Source organism: Oryctolagus cuniculus, chromosome 7 (genome assembly GCF_051225735.1).
Source record: "Oryctolagus cuniculus isolate XC-2025 breed Fujian yellow rabbit chromosome 7, ASM5122573v1, whole genome shotgun sequence".
Taxonomy (NCBI): Eukaryota; Metazoa; Chordata; class Mammalia; order Lagomorpha; family Leporidae; genus Oryctolagus; species Oryctolagus cuniculus.
The window spans coordinates 40,915,329-40,933,665 of NC_142873.1; positions in this window are offsets into that span (position 1 = coordinate 40,915,329).

Here is an 18,337-nt window from a genome sequence, read left to right on the forward strand (position 1 = left end):
TATAATTTCACAGCTAGATTTACTTCACCATGGGCACAGTTGTTCTGTACAGTGGTCTGCCCTCAAGGAGACCCAGCAGGCCAGTCCACTGCAGTGGCTTTCAATATGGTAAGCCTGGGCTTCAGCAGAAGTCAGCTTGTGAAGAGCCTTGGCAGCTCTGCCAGCCAAGAGTTGGATCACTGGAAATGGAACTGCCCTGGAGTCGAAGGACTTCAGGTCAGAGCCACAGATTGTATTGGCTCTAAGCTGAAAAGCCCTTCACTTAGCCCAGCCTCCAAAGTGACCACCACAGCTGAGGGGACGGCCAAGTAGGGTCAGTAACATTGCAGGCAGAACTGTAAATTTCCTGTTAGAGATTCCACCTGCCTTTACCTAGCCAGCTCTCCTCCCAGGCCAGGTAGGTAATGGAAGTCAACAGGATGCCTTCCCCAAGGAGGTTCACACCTCCCTTAGGATGTTCCCTATGTGAAGAGATAGGTCTGGTCCTCTTAACTTACAAGGCCTAAAGCCCACCAGATTATTATCAAGCCCCTTCTGTCAGGTTCTATTTGCCTCTCAATCAGCAAACTTAGTTGTGGCTTAGATAGCATCTTTCTTAGGTTCTCCAATAATGACTCTGTCCTTTGTTCTACACCCTGTCTAGCCCACTTGGGTCTCATTCCTTTGTAATCATAGCCTCTACTCTAACATCAATGACTCTACTCCCAACCTGTGTGTACTGATGGTCCTCTCTTCCACTTAATGTTGTATGATTACTCAGAATTTCTCCACAGACAAAACCCTCTACCTGCAAAAATTGAGTGGCCTTTCTCTTGGTCTTGGCTGGGATCAGATTTAAACCATATCCATCAAAGAGTCCTCACAAGGGTCCAGAGACCCCCCTCATTTCCTCTCCTCTATGAAATCCTTTCATTACCTGGTTAATGCCACTCTTTAGGTTCATTGGTTGCTGTTCTCACCCTGACTTGTATATTACAGTGTCTGTTTAAGTGTTTACAGCAGGTGATAATGGAATGAACCAAGGCCTTCATCAACCAGGCAGTCAACCAGATGCTTCTCTATCCGTACATGCCTGTCCCTGCGGAGCCCCAAGATACCCCCAGCAGGCCCCTGTGGACGACGTCCCCAGTAAGCAGGAAGTAGCCACAGAGACTCATCGTTGCCCCCTTTCCTATCATCAAAAGGTCGGGATGGTAGCTTTGGGATTCGCAAGGAGAGAAGTCCTATACTTCCGGGAATGGAGAGTCCCTATCCACACTTCTGAGAATGAAAAGTCCTTGTCAAGGTCCCTGCGGGTGCCTAAAGGTCAACCAATGAGGATCAAACCTGCCTTAACTTTTAACCCCCATGCCCTGAATCTATAAAAGGAGCCCTCCCAATCTCTGATGTGTGGCTTCCCCAGTCCCTGCTCTGTTGGGACCGGGGTACCTCACCCAGGATCGGAATTCCAATAAAAGCCTGTGAATTTATATATATATATATATATATATATATATATATATGACTGTATACACAAATGTATACATACATAGACACAAGCACATATAAAATTCAATTATGGACATGTCATATCAAAACTACTTAGTGCACATTTTCCATTGCTGACCATATCCAAATTATATCAGGAATGGATATTGTGTAACAAATCTATATCTATTGGGATACACACCAATTCATAGGACCATTCTCCACATATATGTTAATACTGATCTTCTGGGTACACTTTCATTTAAGAATATATTAATGGATATGTATACATTGCCTATAAGAATTTAGGGTGTAGGTAAGGTCTTGATGAATATTATTTTATAGATTATGCAACAAAGGCCAAGAGAAGTGACTTTCTAAAAGCCATGCAGGATTGAGACTAGAGAATAAGTATGATGAGTCGAAATCTAACATTACTTACCCTGTACAATTATTGCTTTCCTCAAACACTATTGGACACTAGCTCATAAGAATATAGACTAAGGGTCCAGCATTGTGGTGCAATGGGTTAAAGCACCAGCCTGCAGTGACAGCATCCCATATGAGTGCCAGTTCAAGTCCTGGCTGCTCCACTTCTGATCCATCTCCCTATTAATGCACCTGGGAAAGCAGCAACAGATGACCCAAGGGCTTGGGCACCTGCATCCACATGGGAGACCTTGAAGAAGCTCCTGGCTTCTAAACGGTTCAGTTCCAGACATTGTGGCCATTTAGGGAGTGAACCAGCAGATGCAAGACCTCTCTCCACTGTCTCTACTTCTTTCTGTAACACTGTCTTTCAAATAAATACAATTTTAAATAAAGAATATAGACTAAGAAACATTTTGTTTTAATAGTAGTCATTTGTTTCTAATCCTCCCCCAAGTAATGTTACCCTTTCAAGTTTCCTTGGGCAGATTAGGGCAGGCTTCTTTTTCCCATCTTTGCTGAGCGCTGAAAGAAAAAGTGGGCTTAGAGAAGGCTGTGCATCAGAAATCTTTCAACCTAAATATCAGCCATCAGGCTCTGCTGCCTCCCCAGAACATCTGCTGTGAACCAAATCATGGGAGAGTTTAGGCAACAGGGGATTCTCCACTCACCTCAAGAAGGTCACAGCAGCGAGAGCAAATTCTGCCTTTCAGCAGCCATGCAACCAACTGCCTCCCAGCAGGTGAGCCTGCAGTAGAAAGACCTGAGTTTCCCTTCAGAAACTCCTTCTCCAAGCAAAATGATATCCCTAACTGACTGCAAGAAGCCTCCTTCCACACCTCTAGCCCTAAGTGCTGAAGGATATTTGCTTCCATCGATCGTGTCTCTGAGGAATCCCCCATCCCAGTGGGTTCTGAGTTAGGAAGTACATCTAATTGTACTTCTCATCATTAGTTGTTCACATCCTTTGGGGGAAAGTAGAACAGGGAATATGAAGAAAAAGATGATAAGATCATTATTCAAGTAATAATTTATATGCTAAATATTATTATTTTCACACAACAAATTTCTTAAAACCTATAAGAAACTGGTGAAGTAGAGTTGATAGCAAACTCAGTCTATAAAATTGAAATGACCAGTCCAAAGCTATAGAATTCAGAATTTATGCCTTTAAATTCTTGCTAAAAGATGTATCATTTAAAAGATGAAAATTAACAGGAATTCACTTTCCCCTTATTGTTGTCTCAAAAGTTGATAATACAAGTACTTCAGATATATCTGCCCAGATTCCAAGTAATTCTAAAGGATATCATAATTTCTCCCATGGTCAATTTCTTTCTGTATCCTCATCTATCTGTTCTAACTTTTGCAAGTGCACCTTTTTAAAAAAGCAAGTTGACTTTATTTTCATTTTTTGCTTTTTCCACAATGCTTCAATATCGGCACCCAGATTTGTAAACTGCTTTCCAAGCTGAGATTTTCCTGAAACATGGAAACATGTCAAAAGTAAACCAAAGTTAATCAGTTAGCTTAACTCATTTCTCCAGTATACTAGTGTCCATATTTGCACCTCCAGTATACATTTTTAGTCAGTCACTGATTCAACAGAAACAATAATGGGGCCAGTGCTGTGGCATAATGGTTAAAGCCATTGTCTGTGGTGCCAGTATCCCAGATGGGCACTAGGTTGAGTCTCTGCTGGTCCACTTCCAATCCAGCTCTTTACTAATGTTCCTGGGAAAGCGGCAGAGGATGAATCAAGTTCTTGAACCCCTGTACCCATGTAGGAAACCAGGAAGAAGCTCATGGCTCCTGGTTCCTGGCTTCAGATCAGCTAGCTCTGGCCATTGCAACCATTTGGGGAGTGAACTAGTGGGTGGAAGACCTCTCTCTCTCTCTCTTTCTCTCTCACTCTGTTATTCTCTCTCTGTAACTCTGACTTTCAAATAAATAAATAAACCTTTAAAAATAATGATTGATAGTATAATTCAACATCAGATATCTGCTAAATGTAATGGGATGATTAAGGATTATTATCATTGCTTTTCAGTAAGAAAACTGAGGTATGGAAAAAGTATTAACTTACATAAGACAACAAAACCTATGGAAGTTGCAGTGCAAGTAAACTCAAGAACTCTTTCTTTTAATTTCCATATTATCCCTGATTTGCATTGGTTAAGAGGATCAAAAAGATGAATAATATATGGAAATGAGTATAGTCTTAGCAATAATTATTATCTCAGGAACTTTTTGCACTACTGTTTTAGTTGTTGATCTATGAAATACAGCATGCATTTTTAACAATCCACTTAAATGATATTGAATTTCTTCCAGTAAAGTGAAGACTATTTGAGATGGAAAATTTTCAGTTATTCCAAACCACTGATGCACTGTCAATTTTTCAAAAAAAAATGCATGCCATTATGAATAAACTAAGAGGGAAAGTGTGTATGTCCACAATATTAAGACAACATTTAATATTTTCAGTGCTCTCCATTTTTTTCTCTTATCTGAGTTACCATGAGTTCACTTTTCTGCAACCTGGATGACTTTACTTAGCATCTCTTACAGTACAGATTAAAACCAACACATTTTATCTCTATTTATTTATTTATCTAATATTTATTAAATATTTTATTATTTATTTGAAAGTGTTTTAATTTTTCCTTTATTTGTGAAATACAGTTTACTGGATATAAAATTATTTTCAACAGTTGTTTTTCACTTTTCAATATGCATGTTCAGTGCATCTGTTTTTGAAATTTCTGGTAATAGTGCTGACATTAATTGCATCATTATTTCACTCTATGTCATGTATAATTTCTCACTTGCTATTTCAATAGATTTCCTTTACTATAAGCTGTATTTCACCATAATGTATTTGACTGTGTTTTTGTGCTTCTCTCAGTTTTGGTTTGTTAAATATCTTGAATTAGTAATTTAAATCACCACAAAATTTGAGAAATTGTTGGCTATTACTTCTTTAGATGTTTTCCTTCCTCTTTTTGTTCTGCATCCTTCTGAGATTCTGATTACAAGTATATTGGAATACTTAATATGTTTCATAAATCTTTATATCCTTTCAAAAGAATCAAGGAATTTATTCATTTTATGTATAATTGCTGTTGTAGGTTCAGATTTACCTGTTATTTTATCACATCCAGTCAGCTGATGAGCTTATTCCATGAATTCTTTAGTTCAGCTACCTTACTTTTATGTATTATTATTTTTAGGTTTATTTATTTGAAAGGCAAAGTTACAGTGAATGCGAGAGAGAGAGAGAGAAACAGAGATCTTCCATCTGCTAACTCATTCCTTGATTGGCTGCAGTAGCCAGGGCCAGGCCAGACCTAGGTAAGAGCAGGAGTTTCTTCTGGGTATGCCATATGGGTTCAGGGACCCAAGCATTTGGGAATCTTCCACTGTTTTCACAGGTACATTAGCAGGGAGCTGGATCAGAATTGGAGCAACCGGGACTCAAACTGGCACCATATGAGATGCTGGCATTATAAGCAATGGCTTTACTTGCTATGCCACAGCACCAGCCCCTAGCTACCATACTATTAAACTTTAGATTTCCAATTTACTACTTTTTATAATTTGCATATCTCTGCTAATTATCCATATGTTTACCATTTATTACCATATTCTCCTTCTTTCTCTAAATGTATTTAGAATACTTGATTCGAATAATGTAAAATAATAATTGTACATTCACTTAAAATCAAGGTTCTACTATTATAGAGCACAGTAATATGACAATGATTTACAACTTATTACATATTTTATGAGGAAATTGAAGAGGGGAGGGGGGAGAGAGAGAGATAGAGAGAGAGAGAGAGAGAGAGAGAGAGAAACAGATAGTAAGAACTCCTACCTGCTGATCTGTTGATTCACTTCCCAAATTCTTGCAATTACTGAGGATGGGTCAAGCCAAAGACAGAAGTTGGGAATCCAATTCTGCATTTCTATGTGATTATAAGGAACCAAACTACTGGAGCCATCACCTTGTTGCCTGTCAGTGTGTACATCGAGCAAGTTGGATTCAGGAATAGAGGCAAGATTTGAACCCAGACACTACAATATGAGATGTTGGTTTCTCAAATGGTATCTCAGCCACTAGGCCAACAGCTCTACCTGGGGATCAATTTTACAAATAGAACATATTTCATGTATTTCACTGATACAATTCTAGTAAGTTAACCATGCTTCCCTCTCTCCCTCCCTTAATCCTCTTTCTTTAGCTCCTTTTTCAGTTTTTAAAATAATATACTTTTTTTAATCTTTTTTTTTTTTGACAGGCAGAGTGGACAGTGAGAGAGAGAGACAGAGAGAAAGGTCTTCCTTTGCTGTTGGTTCACCCTCCAATGGCCGCCGCGGCTGGCGCACTGCGGCCGGCGCACCGCGCTGGTCTGATGGCAGGAGCCAGGTGCTTCTCCTGGTCTCCCATGGGTGCAGGGCCCAAGGACTTGGGCCATCCTCCACTGCACTCCCTGGCCACAGCAGAGAGCTGGCCTGGAAGAGGGGCAACCGGGACAGAATCTGCTGCCCCGACCAGGACTAGAACCCGGTGTGCCGGCGCCACAAGGTGGAGGATTAGCCTAGTGAGCCGCGGCGCCAGCGAAATAATATGCTTTTAATTTATGATCAATTTATACTTTCAATTTATGATTTTATGATCACTGGCTTAATAGACGTAAACCATAAAGTTCAACAAGTAAAATGTACAAACACCACTGTTTCATAGGAATATAGAGAAGGGCTAAAATAGTAATCAAATCTTAAGATACCACTTTTATCCTTACAAATTTTTTCTATTCTATATTAATATCACATATCAGACACACTATATGATATCTATCTTTTTGAGACTGATTTATTTCACTAAGCATAATGGCCTCTAGTTGCACTCATTTTGTTGTAAGATAGGACTTCAACCTTTTTGATGGCCAATTAGTATTCTATTGTGTGTGTGTGTGTGTGTGTGTGTGTGTGTATCATGGTTTCTTTATCCAGTCATCAGTCGATGGGCATCTGGGTTGATTCCATATCTTAGCTATCATGAGTTGAGCCTCTATATATAAACATAGGGGTACAGATAACTCTTTCATATGTTAATATAATTTTCTTTGGGTAAATTTCCAGGAGTGGGATGGCTGGGTCACATGATAGATATATTTTTAGATTTCTGAGAATCTCCATACTGTCTTCCATAATTGTTATACTAGTTTACATTCCCAGAAATGTTATATTTGGGCCCCCTTTTCTCCACATTAGCACCAGCATTTATTTATTTCTGATATTTTGGATGATAGCCTTTCTAACTGGGATGATGTGAAACTTCATTGATGTTTTCAATTGTATTTGCTTGATGTTTAGTGATCCTGAACATTTTTTCCTGTATCTGTTGGCCATTTATATTTCATCCTTTAAAAATTCCTGTTTATATCCTTTGCCAATATCTTAACTAGATTGTTCATTTTGTTGTTTAGCTTCTTGAACTCCTGGTACATCCTTGATACTAATCCTTTGTCTGATGCATAATTTGCAAATGTTTTCTCCCAACCTGTCAGTAGCCACATCATTTCGTTGAATGTTTCCTTTGCTATGCAGAAGACTCTTGGCTTGACATAATCCCATTTGTCTATTTTTGCTTTTAGTTCCTGGAGTCTTTTTCTGGAGTCTTTTCCAAGAAGTCTTTGCCTAGGCCAATCTCTTGCAGAGTTTCCCATGTTTTCCTCTAGTAATTTGGTAGTATCAGATCAAAGATTTATACCCTAGAATCATTGAATGCATTGATATTTGTAAAAGATATGAGGAAGAGGTTTTGTTTCATACTTCTGCAAGTGAAAATCCTATTTTCTCAACACTGTATGTTGAAGAGTCTGCCCTTTCTCCAGGGATTGGTTTCAGCTTGTTTATCAAAGATTAATTGGTTGTAGATGTGTAGATTAATTTCTGGGGTTTCTATACTGTTCCATGGGTCCACATGTCTAATTGTTCCAGCACCAGGCTATTTTGATTATAAGTACCCTGTAGTGTGTCTTGAAAGCTATATTGCTGTGCTTCTGGCTTTGCTTTTGTTATTTAAGATGGCTTTAGCTTTTAGGGTTCCTTGTGTTTTCCTATGAACTTAGGATAATTTTTCTAAATCTGAAAAGTATATCCTTGCTATTTTGATTAGAATCACAATGAATCTGTAAATTGCTTTTGGTAGTATGGACATTTTGTTAATATTAATTCTTCCAAACCATGAACATGTAATATTTTTGCATTTTTTGTGTGTCCTCTTCTATTTCTTTCCTTTATGTTTTGTAATTTTCTTTTTTAAAACAAGATTTATTTATTTTATTTGAAAGAGTTACAGAGAGAGGAGAAGAGGCAGAGAAACAGAGGGGAGGGAGAGAAATAGAGAGAGAGAGAGAGAGAGAGATCTTCCATCAGCTGGTTTACTCCCCAAATGGTCACAATGGACAGGGCTAGACCAAGCCAAAACCTGGAGCCTAGACCTTCTACAAATTCTCCCACTTTGGTGCAGGGGTGCAAGTGCTTGAGTCATTATCTGCTACTTTGCCAGGCACATAGCAATGAGCTGGACTGGAAGTAGAGAGGCCTGGTATTGAATTTGTTCCCATCTGGGAGGCTGCTGTCACTGTTGGAGGCTTAACCTACTATGTTGCAATGCCATCCCTTGTAATTTGCATTGTAAATATCTTTCACCTATTTGGTTAAGTTTATCCCAAGGCATTCAAAGTTTTTTGTAGCACCTATGAATGGTATCGATCTTACAAAATAAGCCATAGCAATGTCTGTATATTCAAAGGCTATTGATTTTTGTGTGTTGATATTATATCCTGCAATTTTATCAACTTTCTCATGAATTTCAAAACTCTCTCAGTGGAGTCTTTTGGTATCCCTACATATATGATCATGTTATCTGCAGAGACAATTTGACTTCCTCTTTTCCAATTTGTATCCACTTGATTTCTTTTTATTTTCTAATGACTCTGGCTAAAACATCCAGAAAGATGTTACATAGTAATGGTAAAAGTAGACATCCTTGTCTGGTTCTGGATCTATTTTGGTTTTGTTTTTTGCTAGTTTCCTGAATGGCAGCTTAGAATATTTTTCAGTCATTTATTCATCTATAATATAAGCAGTTAATTTTATAAATTCCCCTTTCAGCACTGCTTTTGCTGCATCCCAAAAATTGTGATATGTTATAATTTCATTTTTATTTAATTCTGAATTTTTTAATTTTCTTTAGGACTTTCTCTCTAATCCTTGAATTATTTAGAAATGTTTTTTTTAAGTTTCATATCTTTGCAGATTTTCCTTTTATCTTGGTTATTGATTTCTAATTTGACTCCATTAATGATAACCCTAATGTCCTCTGTATGGTTTTCATTCTTTTAAATTTTTTGTAGAATGCATTATGATTCAGCATTTGGTTTGTCTTAGTGAATGGTCTATGTATACTTTGAAAGAGCATGTGACTTGTAGTTGTCCTTAGAGTGTTTTAATAATGTCATTTAGATAATATTCATTGTTGATGTTGTTCATTTCATTGATATATTCTTTAACAAATATATATAGATATATCTAATGCCCAATAATGGGATGCAGAAGACCCTATAAAAACATTGAATTTGTATGGGACATGTACTCTAGTGATCCCTGTTAGGAATTTGGAAAACATTATGCTGAGTGAAATAAGCCAATCCCAAAGGGACAAATACCATGTGTTCTCCCTGATTGGTGACAACTAACTGAGCACCAAAAAGGAAACCTGTTAAAGTGAAATGAACACTATGAGAAGCAGTGACTTGATCAGCCCTCACCCTGACTGTTGATGAGCAACTTAATATGTTATCCCTGTTAGTATTTTTTTTGTTTTTTTTTTTTTGTTCTACTTAATACTTTTGGTTGAATACTGTAATCAATACACAATTCTTAAGTGCTGAAACTTAACTGAAAAGTGATCACTGTTAAATATAAGAGTGGGAATAAGAGAGGGAACAGATGTGCAATTCAGGACATGCTCAAGCTGACTTACCTCAAATGGTAGAGTTAGAAACATACCAGGGGGTTCCAATTCAATCCCATGTACCAATGGCATCTCACTAGTCCCAGTGATCAATTTCTGTTCACAATTGATCATAATGATAGGATTAAGAACCAAAGGGATCACATAAACAAGAATAGTGTCTGCAAATACTAGCTGATAGAATCAAAAAGGGAGAGAATGATCCAACATGGGAAGTGAGATACACAGCAGACCCATAGAATGGCAGATGTCCTAAACAGCACTCTGGCCTCAGAATCAGCCCTTAAGGCATGCAGATCCGGCTGAAAAGCCCATAAGAGTATTTCAGGCATGGAAAGCCAAGACACTCTGGCAAAAAAAAACCCACAAAACCTAAATGAAAGATCTCCGTGAGTGAGATCCCAGTGGAAAGAATGGGTCATCAAAGAAGGAGGTACCTTTCTCTGAAGGGAGGAGAGAACTTCCACTTTGACCATGGCCTTCTCTAAATATGATCAGAGTCGGTGAACTCAGGGGGCTTCCATAGCCTTGGCAGCTCATGACAAGAGCCTAGGGTGATTACTGAGGCCATAAACAAGAGTGCCAATTTGTTAAGTCAGCAACAGGGGTCACTGTGCACTTACTCCTCATGTAGGATCTCTGTCCTTAGTGTGCTGTACACTGAGGCTTAATGCTATAATGAGTACTCAAACAGTATTTTTCACTTTATGTTTCTGTGTGGGAGGAAACTGTTGAAATCTTTACTTAATGTATGCTAAACTGATCTTCTGTAGATAAAGAGAATCGAAAATGAATCCTCATGTGAATGGAAGGGGAGAGGGAGTGGGAAAGGGGAGGGTTGCAGGTGGGAGGGACGTTATGGGGGGAAGCCATTGTAATCCATAAGCTGTACTTTGGAAATTTAAATTCATTTAATAAAAGTTAAAAAAAATTTGAATTTTTTTATTTCTATTTTCCACTCTGGCACTTTTCTGTCATGTATTTTGTGTCATACACATTTAATATTATTACACATTTCCTGTGGAATAATTTTTTCATTATGTAATTGTGCTCTTTGTCTCTAATATTTTATTTTAGTTTTTAAGTGCAATTTAGGTAATAGTAGGATAGCTACTCCTGAATTTTCAATTTAGGTTAGTACAATACATATTTTACTCATTTTACTTTCAATTTACCTATACCATTGTATTTTCAGTGAGTTATAATAGCAAGCAATTTGTCCATTTTGTAAACAAATCTGCTGCTTCTTCTCTAGCTTAATATATTATGAGATAACTTTGCCTTTTTGTTGTTTGTTTCTAGCTCATTTTCTTTATTTCTCATTCCATCACATTCTTTGTTTAAGTGTTACATGGTAATTTTTGATTCTGTATAATTTTATTTATACTGCCTTTTAAAACATAATTTCACATATTTTTGGTGACTTACTGTATATTACATTACACATGTAAAACTTTCCAAAGTCTACTGATACTTTATTGATACTTTATTACTTTTGGTATTGAAATCCTATATCCATGTAAGTTCCTTTACTCACCTCAAATTTCGATACAATTTTCTCAAGCATTTCCTTCTACAAACTTTGAATAACATAATAGATGCTGGTAAAATTTTTATTCAAATATCATACAATGGAATATTATTTTGCTGTAAAAAGCATGGAATTCTATCCATTGCATAAAAATGGATGCAACTGGAAAATATCACATTGAGTGAATTAAACCAGATATGGAAAAACAAATACCACATGTTCTCCCTTGTATGTGGTAGCCACAATTTACTTATCTATCTATCTATCTATCTATCTATCTATCTATTGGAATATCTATCTATTGGAATATCTATCTATCTATGTATCTATTGGAATTAGTTATTGAAAGCAAAGTTACAGAGAGGGATTCTTTCTCTGTCTCTCTCTGTCTCTCTCTCTCTCTCTCTCTCACACACACACACACACACACACACACACACGGCAACCCATAGTCACACACACATACAATCTTCCATCCACTTGTTGATTTCCCACAAGTGGGCCAAAACCAAGAACCTGGAACTCCATCCAGGTCTCCCAGGTGGGTGCAGTGGTGCAAGGACTTGGGCCATCTTCTGTTGCTTTCTCAGATCCACTAAAAAGGAATTGGGTTAGAACTGGGGTAGCTGGGACTCACACAGTTGCCAGTGTGGGATGCCGATGTTGTGGGTAGTGACTTAACTAGCTGTGCCATAACTCAGGCTGATGGGAGCTAACATTTTTTTAAAAAATTAAAAAGAAAAGCCAAAAAAAAAAGAAATGCCTTTATTTTGTCTGTCATTGCTTCAAATCCTTATCAAACAAGTTATTAACAACAATACAGCATTATAATTTTGATGATCTGTTATTATTTAAAATATACTCTATGTGAGTAAAATTGACATCTTTTTAATTGATTATTGTTCATGATTGTTACCCAAATTCCTGCTGAATTATGATCTTTCTCTTTTTATTTGTTGAACTGTTTATTTAGAGGAACATCAACTCTCCAATTATATTGTAAATTAAAAATATGTTATCTAAAGTTTAAAAATGGAAGAAATAGAAAATAAAAATAATTTTAAATGAAAGCTCATGAAAAAGATCATTTGCTATATTTTTTCCTATGTTCACACGAGATGTTTGAGTGTTATTTTTTCCTTTCTGAAGTGTCAGGACTGTTACTTCTTTGTGCTTTTATAGTGCCTTTAGCCATTTTTTTTAGGTTGGATTACTACGGATAAGCTCTGTAATCAATCCACCTCCTTCTTTCTCAAATTGTATCTATGAAATACATGAAATATGTTCCTTTATATTAATAAAAATTTAAAAAGACCATTTTATGAGGTTTTTTTTGTCAATTTACCTATAGGATTTTTAGTTATATCTATGGGGGAAGAAGTAGAGAACAGTTAATATATGTCATCTTGTCTTCTAATCTGGGTCAAATAAACTCTTTATGATATTGAAAAATTATCTTGTGATATTGTTAAATTATCTTGTGATATTCAAAATATTTTACAATCTATATGTCTTTAATATCAGTTTTTGAGTTACACTTTTACAGTTATTCACCAACATTAATATGATCAATGTATATTTTTAATTTTATCTGTTTAAATAGTGTGGTAGAATCACTTTGTGATTTTAATTCTCATCTCCTAATGACTAACGATTCTAAAAACTTACTCAAGTGCTCATTACTCATCCATATATATTATTAAATTTTTCAAAAGTATTTTGTCTGGTACTTTTGATAACTTTGAAAACTGGTTGTTTAATTAATCTTATATACTCATTGAATAATTGGAAGTTTTGAACTGCCAAAAGTTATTAGAATCTACCAAAAACTGGAATTCCAATCCTGATTTTTTTTTAGATGCCCTACCCAATATGCTACCTCCATGGAACCTTCTCTTGTCACCTGGTTTAGTGATTTTCAGCTCAACCACGTCTGGTCATTGTTACTTCTCAACATTCTATGATGTAACTCAGTTTTCATGATTACATTTCACAGATGTATAAAGCCTTTATAAGAAAATATAATTCCTCACATTTTTTATGATTTTCTCACAACTCTCATTTTATTCTTTTATTCTTTTTTTCTTTCTTCTTTTTTTAAACATTTATTTAATAAATACAAATTTCAAAAGTACAACTTTTGGATCATAGCGGCTTTTCCCCCAAAAACTTCCCTCCCACCCACAAACCATCCCATCTCCACCCCCTCTCCCATCCCATTCTTCATCAAGATTCATTTTCAATTATCTTTATATATAGAAGATAAATTTAATATATACTAAGTAAAGATTTCAACAGTTTGCACCCACACAGAAACACAAGGGTAAAGCACTGTTTGAATATTAGTTATATCGTTAATTCGTAGAGTACAACACATTAAGGACAGAGATCCTACATGGGGAGTAAGTGCACGGTGACTCCCATTGTTGATTTAACAATTGACACTCTTATTTATGACATCAGTAATCACCCCAGGCTCTTGTCATGAGCTGCCAGGCTATGGAAGTCTCTTGAGTCCACAAACTCCGACCTTATTTAGACAAGGCCATAGTCAAAGTGGAAGTTCTCTCCTCCCTTCAGAGAAAGGTACCTCTTTCTTTGATGGTCGGATCCAAACGCCTTAAGGGCTGAATCTGAGGCCAGAGTGTTGTTTAGGACATCTGCCATTCTATGAGTCTTCTGTGTATCCCACTTGCCATGTTGGATAATTCTCTCCTTTTTAATTCTATCTGTTATTATTAGCAGACACTGGTCTTCTTTATGTGATCCTTTTGATACTTAATCCTACCTTTATGATCAGCTATGAATTTAAACTGATCACTTTAACTGGTAATATGGCATTGGTACATGCCACCTTAATGGGATTTGGAATCCCATGGTACATATTTTTCTATTCTTTTAATTTAAGGTAAACAGATTTCATGTATTTCATATATACAAATTTAGGAACATAATGATATTTCCCACCCTATACTCTCTCCTGTCAATGTTCCCACCCCCCTCCTTCCCCTCCTATTCCCTGTCTTAAATTTTACAATTATCCATTTTCAGTTTACTTTATTCTCACAAGATTAACCCCACACTAATTAAAGGGTTCAATAAATAAAAGTAGAGACTAGAGCAGTAAACAATCATTGAATCTCAAAATGTCAATTTCATTCCTATACATTATATTTTCAGTACTCTATTAGTTATAACAGATCAGGGAGACCATATGGTATTTGCCTTTTGGGGACTGGCTTATTTCACTAAGTATCATGGTTTCCAGTTGCCTCCATCTTTTTGCAAAAGACAGGATTTCATTATTTATTTTTTTACTGCTGAGTAGTATTTCTATCTATCTATCTATCTATCTATCTATCTATGATCTCTCTATCTGTCTCTGTATCTATATCTCTATTTCTCTATCCATCTATTACAATTTCTTTATCAAGTCATTGGTGGGTGGACATCCAGGTTGAATTCATATCTTAGCTATTGTGAATTGACCTGCTATTAGGCTATAGATAACTCTTTCATATGCTGATATCATTTCCTTTGGGTAAATTCCTAAGAGTAGGATTTCTGGTTCATATGGTATAGTCATTTTCAGCTTTCTGAGGTATCACCATACCGTCTTCCAATATAGTTGTACCAGTTTAATACTCCCACCAACAATGAACAAGGGTATCTTTTTCCCCACATCCTTGCTAGTATTTATTGCTTGTTGATTTTTTGCATAATAGCCATTCTAACTGAGTTGAGGTGAAACCTCATTATGGTTTTGATTTGCTTTTCTCTGGTGGCTAATGATCCTGAGCATTTTTTCATGTGTCTGTTAGCCATTTTAATTTCCTTTTTTAATTTATTTTTTGCCAGGCAGAGTTAGACAGTGAGAGAGAGAGACAGAGAGGGAGTTATAGACAGTGAGAGAGAGACAGAAAGACAGGTCTTCCTTCCGTTGGTTCACTCCCCTAATGGCCGCTACAGTCAGTGTGCAGCACTGATCTGAAGCCAGGAGCCAGGTACCTCCTCCCGGTCTCCCATGCAGGTGCAGGGACCAAACACTTGGGCCATCCTCCACTGCCCTCCCAGGTCACAGCAGAGAGCTGAACTGGAAGAGGAGCAACCGGGACTAGTACCCAGGACCACAACCAGGACTAGAACCCAGGGTGCCAGCGCCACAGGAGGAGGATTAGCCAAGTGAGCCATGGCGCCAGCCTGAATTTCCTCTTTTTAAAAATAATTTGCAACACAGTGCAGATCACTCTTAAATAATCAGGGAGAGAATTAGTAACTAGAAGGAAAGATTGAGGATGTTTATGGAGACCGACGCGACAAAGTAAACCATATGCAGAGAGTAGCTACAGTTGTAAAAATATTGTATTCAGGAAATATTGCAATATTGCAAGAAAACATCTTGGTATAGTACCAGGTTCAATTCAGAATATAACATGGGAAAATAGGGTTTATAGTCATGGTACAGGGAAAATAATTAGCAATAGATTTAATTAATTAATTATTAATTAATAGAAAATTACTTAGAAAACACACTAGGTATAAGAGGAGATTCCTGGGGCCAGCATTGTGATGTACCTGGTAAAGCTACCACTTGGGAGACCGACATTCCATTTGGGTGTTGGTTTGTGTCCTAGCTGCTCCACTTACAACCTAACTCCATTTTAATGGTCTGGGGAAAGCAGTAGAAGATGGCCCAAGCTTTTGGGATCCTACACCCACCTGAGGGATGTGGATAATGTTCCTGGCTCCTGACTTCAGCCTGACTCAGCTGTGGTCATTGCAGCCATTTGGGCTGTGAACTAAGGAATGGAAAAAATCTCTCTTCTCTCTGTCTCTCTCTCTATCTGTATTTCTGCCTTTCAAATAAATAAATAAGTCTACAAAAATAAGGAGAGATTCCTGCTAAACAGATATAATAGGATTCTTACTAATGGCAGGACAGGAAGCCTAGATATCACGTAGGAGATGGTGAGACATGAAGAATTTAATTAGATATCAAGGGTGATCAGTTATCAAGAGTAGGGAATACTTTCCAAACTGGTTTAGGAAAATCATGGCTATAATGAGGCAACGCAGATCTAACACAGGTAGACACTGAAGCCCAGAGTCAAAGTCTAGTTGAGCAGAAGACTTATAGCAGCCTGATTAACGTTCGGGCCAGGGGAGTATCTTTGTCAATGGAAGAGCAAACAGAATGAGCATTAGGAAAAAAATATTTATTCATCCCTCCCTGCCAAAAAATAGCTTAGATAATGGAATAAGGTATTTTTATGAAGACATGAACTCTGCAAGTTAAAATCCCCAGAGAGTCAAGCTTTGCAAGTCACGTGTTACACAAAGCCCTGTAAGTAATGAGAGCAAATTACAAAGTTAAGTGTGAAAGTTCTCTGCACCCTCTGATGAAAGAAGAAAGGAATCCCTTGTGGTCTCTTAACTAAAACCAAACCTCTAGAGCTGAGGAAACTTAGTCCTTGAAAATAATCACACAGCCTCCCTAAAGTGGCAGGAAGGATGATTCTAAACCATTGCGATTTAGTGGGAGAAAGGCACTGATCACAGCACACACGGTAGGTCTGGCAATGCATGTCACAAAACCCTAGCTCCACAGCAAGCTGGAGCTTGCACAGACTCAGGATCCTCCTCCTCACTTCCAGCTGGGGAAGCTCAGAGCCAAACGTACAGTGGCTTTCCCACGGTTCTTAAACTAGCAGTGGTACATGTAAAAATCCAGACTCTCAGAGCAAGCCAAGCTGTCTGTTTTGAGTGGAGGACAAATACATGCTTCTAACAACGATGTGAAGAGTCTTTTTGAAAAAAAAAAAAAAAATTGTGTGAGTGAATTAACTTTGAACCTGACAAAATATACAAGGTAAGGAGTTTTTTAAAAAGTAGTTTGACAGTTTTCTCCCTTTTAATTAAGTGTTACTATAAAAAGAAAGAATCCTTAGGATAAAATTACACATTTTGTTCAAATCAATATCTCTTATGCTTTGGAAAGCGTATGTATATCATTTATTATTTTAATTTTTATCTTTTACTTATACATAAAGTGGTACGTATCTATCTCTTCAAATACATCCTTTATGATGAAAACATTCAAAATCCTTTTTTATGTTTTAAAAATATTGACAGTATATTATCATTACCTTGTAGTCACCCTGCTGTGTAACAGAACTCCCGAACTTCTTTTTCCTATCTAACTATAACTTAGTATAATCAACCTTTCCACACCTCTCTTCTCCCTACCCTCCCTAGCATCTGGTTAACCCCCATTCTTCTCAATTTCTGTGTTTTCAGCTTTTTTCAGATCTTACATACATGTGTTTGCCATTTGCCTATGGATCCAAATATCACATCAAATTTGACACATATGAATTTGGGGATCACTTCATAGATAATTTAAAGGAGAGTGGAATACAGTACACTGACCTCCCCAGCCCATCCCCCAACACGTAGGTGAGATAATTTTCCTGCTACCTCTTCTGGTTCTCAGTAATATACTAGATTCTGTCATTAAAAATAAAGCTTAAACTTAGCCTGAAATAAACCTAATTACGGTGGAAATTCTGTTCATCTCCATATTCAAAAATTATATGCTATATAACGCTGAATAATAAAGTAAAATCTGAAATTATTTATACATTATGCACCTTTTTGATAATTTACCATTTATACAACAGTTCTGGGAGTTACCACCTTTTTCAAAATTCTCTATATTATCACTCTGAGAAGTTCAGAACTGTATGATTCATACAGTGACTTACCTTAAGGAGGAATCATTTATCAATGATTTATCAATGATTCCTCCTTAAGGTAAGTCAAGACAGTTTGATTCTACTTACAAACATGATATTCCTAGATAC